The sequence below is a fragment of the Mus pahari genome, chromosome 1 (assembly GCF_900095145.1).
Source record: "Mus pahari chromosome 1, PAHARI_EIJ_v1.1, whole genome shotgun sequence".
Classification (NCBI taxonomy): Eukaryota; Metazoa; Chordata; class Mammalia; order Rodentia; family Muridae; genus Mus; species Mus pahari.
In genome coordinates this window covers 114711500-114715691 of record NC_034590.1, presented here as the reverse complement: position 1 = coordinate 114715691, position 4192 = coordinate 114711500, and the positions used below count along the sequence as shown (strand labels likewise).

The following is a 4192-nucleotide window of genomic DNA, read 5'->3' as shown; positions in this document are numbered from 1 at the left end:
GTCTGCTCTCCCAAGGGCTGCAGCTGGTGAGGGGCAGGGCCAGCTCTCCTGAGCTCATGACCCTGTGGGCAGCTTTCTCCACTGCTGGAAGTGGAGCGGGGGGGGGGGGGGGGGGGGAAGGGACGACACAATCTCTGCATCCGACATGATCTCTGCATCCTTGTTAATGAGTGGAGAGAGAGGGCAGTGCTCCCACACTCATGCCCTCAGGGCTGGCTCACCAACACCCCCGCCTCCAGAGCCAGCTCTGCTCAGAGCCTGTTCTCCTATGTGCTGCAGCCTGGTAAGAGATGGGGCCATCTCTCCAGAGCGCCGTATGCCCTGAGGGGCGGGGCCACTTACACAGCCCCTGGCCATCCAGGTGGTCCCGGGCAGCTGCTCCAACCGGGGACTTCCCCATGTTCTGTAGTGGTAGTGTGAGCCAGGGACATCAACATTGACCCCTGCCACTGCATGTCCATGAATTCAGACATGGCCCTCAGTGGCAGCGTGGACTGGACCCAGCTGGCAGGGCTGGCCACTCACAATAGGCGCCTCCTCTCCACCTTCACGTCTCCAGTTCCATCTCTCTTCATAACGCTCAAGCTGTTCCATTTCTCTTTCCCTTCCATCTGACCACCACAGACTCACACACTGTAGTGCCTCCAGCAGACTAGCCACGAAGCTGGTGAGCTCCCGGGTCTTCTACCTGTGCTGCTTGGCATAGCAGCAAGCGGGTATCTACGGCTTGCTCGTGCCATGTGCTGGAGGGCAGTTCTGTGGGTGGCATAGCCATTCGCAGGTCTCTGGCTTCCTCCTCCTGTGCTGCCCTGCCTGGATTTGATTTGATTTGACCTAATTTTTATGAGTCATAGCCATAAGAAAGCTTTGGCCACAAAGTCAGGAATCAAGTTAGGATAGACAAAGGACTGCTGTCTGCTCTGCCCCTGACTGATACAAGAACCACATCATCAACAAGGTGTCTCTTTGCCCATTGCTAGGGAAGTGGAGGGAAGAGGTCAAAATTATCTTTTGTTGTTTATCAGCTCATAGGGGAATAAACCTAGAAACCAGGGGCTGGAGAGACAGTGAGGAGCAATTCCTGTTCTCCCAGAGGACCAGGGTTCAGTTCCCAGCACCTATGTCAGGTGGCTCCCACTAACTTCAGCTCCAGGTACACCCACCGGGAACATAATCACATAGACATAACACACATATAAAAAGTTTTTAGCCGGGCAGTGGTGGCGCACGCCTTTAATCCCAGCACTTGGGAGGCAGAGGCAGGCAGATTTCTGAGTTCGAGGCCAGCCTGGTCTACATAGCAAAAGAAAAGAACAGCAGAAAACGAGCCTTCTGAAGCCCAGGCTTGCCTCAGAATTGCTATGTAACCAACCAAGGGGACCTTAACCCTGCTCCTTTGCTCTCCCAATGGCTGGGTGTTGAAATGACAGGTGTGATTTCTGAGGAACACAGAAGAAAACATTCTCAAAGGAATTATTAAAAATTGGGTGTTGGGATAACGCGCCTTTAATCCATTTCTCATAAATTAGACGCCAGTCTGGTTTAAACAGAGTTTTTGGCCAGTCAGGGCTACATAGAGAGACTTTGTCTTTGTTGTGGTTTAAATAGGAATGGCCTTTATAGACTCATGTGTTTGAATGCTTGCCCATAGAAAGTGGCACTATTAGGAGGTGTGGCCTCATTGGAGTGGGCGTGGCCTTGTTGGAGGAAGTACACTTGTTGGAGTATTAGAAGTGTGTCACTGTGGGGGTGCACTTTGAGGTCTGCTGGTGCCAAGCTCTGCCCAGTGTAGAAAGTCTGCTTCTGGCTGCCTTTGGATTAACATGCAGAACTCTCAGCTCCTTCTCCACCATCATGCCTGCCTGGACACCGCCACGCTTCCCACCAATGATAATAGCGGATGAAACCTCTGAACCCGTAAGCCAGCCCCAATGAAATGTTGACCTTTATAAGAGTTGCCATGGTCATGATGTCTCTTCGAAGCAATAAAACCCTAAACAAGACAGCTGGCGAGATGGCTGGGTGGTAGCTTTCTGTTGTGGTGGTAAGCCCTGACCAAAAGCAGCTTGGGGAGGAAAGGGTTTGTTCGGCTTACACGGTTCCCTTCTTCCTTGAGGGAAGTCAGGGCAGGAACTGAAGCAGGAACCTGGAGGCAGGAACTGAAGCTGAGCACGGAGGGATGCTGCTTGCTGGCTTGATCCTCCTCCTGCTTGCTCAGCTGCCTTTCTCACACAACCCAAGACCACCATTGGCCCATTGGTTAAGTGCTGGCTACTCTTGCAAAGGACCCATATTTGGTTCCCAGAATCTACTTGGTGGCTCCCAGCCTCTTGTAATTTCAGTTCTAGAAGATCTAACACCTTCTTCTGGCTTTTTGGGGCATCAAGCACACATAGGATGTGCATGCACACATGTAGACAACCCTATAAACATGCTTTTAAAAAGTAATAAGCTATGGCTTCTGCAGAAAGCCAAGTCCTCGGTGGTGGAGACAGAGGATAAACACTGACATGTGACAAAGTCCTAAGTAGTAGTTTTAGCTCCCATGGAGATGGTCAAGGCAGAGTAATGGCTGGAGGGAGATGGGATGAGTGGGTAAGGGAGACACCTCTGCAGAGCCTGAGTATTCAGGGAGAGGAGCAAAAGGAACAGAAGACAATCACATCAAGACTAGATGAGTCTTGATGTGATTGTATTCAGGGAGAGGAGCAAAAGGAACAGAAGACAATCACATCAAGACTAGATGAGTCTCCAAACACCGAAGGGGAGCGAGAGGAGGAGGAGGAGGAGGAGAGAATAATTTTAAGAGCAACAGCGGGGTCTCATGTGACTGACTTTGGGTGGCATACTTGTACAGCTGCCCCTGCCTTCGTGTCGGGGTCTCTTCCCAGCCTGAGTCTCCACATCTCTGAGCTCCACCATGTCTGCACTAGGACCTCACTAAGCTTCCTGCATATGAGCATCCATTCCCTCTGTTCCCTCTAGGGTCTTCTGGTCTTTTCTTCCTGTCTTTGTGTACAGCTATGCACCAGAGACCTGAAGGGGAGGTAGGGGCCAACCAGACTAGTCTTGGCTCTCTAGAGAAGACATGCCTGGAGAACAAATAGGCTCTAGTCTGCCTGCTGTGCAGGGCCAGCAGGAGCCAAGAGGCTCCTGTATCAGCCTCCTAGGGGGCAAATGGGGTGACAGTGAGCCCCAGCATGCAGCTCTGCTTAGCTTTTTTGCGTTCAGACAATGAACTCATCTTTGTTGTATATTGGCATTTCTTTTTAAATGTAAGGTATCAATTTTTAAGTCTACAAAGATGACTCATGTATCATATTGAGTTACTTGGAGACACACAATCTGGTAGCTTTGGCTGTACCCACAAGGTGATAAAAAGCCACTAGTCCTCCAGCCCCAAATCCCTAGCAGGCACTAACCTGTTTTTCTGTCAAATTAAAAAATAAGGATTAACCTATTTTAGACACATCATATAAATAGGCCCCTACAGCATGACCGTTTGTGTCTGGTCTCTTTCACTGCATATGTCCTTCTCAGGGGTCACCTGGTGAGTTGTGTTAAGTGTCTTTAGTTCTTCTTCTTCTCCCTCCTACCCTGCCCCCTCCTTTTTGAGACAAGGTTTCACTGTATAGCACTGGCTGCCCTGGAACTAGCTCTGTAAAACAGGCTGGCCTAGAATTAACAGAGTTCCTCCTACCTCTGCCTCCTGAGTGCTGAGATTAAAGGCGTATACCACCATGGCCCGGCCCTTAATTCATATTTATGGCTGAGTAATATTCTATCTGTATGGGCATACCACATTTATTTTCTCCACTCATCAGTTGAGGGGTGATTGTGGCTCCTAATGAGCCTAGGTAGGGTGTGTTGGTGGGCGGTCCTCTCACTGTGACTTTGAACTGTGACTAGATTGCTGAAGTCTTTCCCTTTTGGGAAGTAAAGAGATTCCAAGGTCCAACCTTATGGTACCGGCTTCATCTTTCAGATCCTCAGACCGACTGATAACCCTGTCTTCCGGCTTCTGAGCTGCCTTCCTTGGAATTGGCAGCATCTCCCTGCACCACTCCGTATCTGAAACTTCACTGAGACCTGGGGCCCTTCCAACCCTACAGAACTTGTGTGATGGAAAAAGAGGGAGCTGGCCTCCAGATAAGCTAATTGTTCCCCGGGGAGATAAGACCAGCCCTAGCAT

At 50.3% G+C, this 4192-nt stretch overlaps 1 non-coding gene across 1 annotated transcript; it reads right to left on the bottom strand.

The window, feature by feature from the left end:
* Positions 1–841: 841 nt before the first annotated feature.
* LOC115062915 lies at positions 842–984 on the bottom strand. Its single transcript, XR_003842820.1, has one exon. It is a non-coding gene; the product is annotated as a small nucleolar RNA SNORA48 (small nucleolar RNA).
* Between the last annotated feature and the right edge of the window lie 3208 nt (positions 985–4192).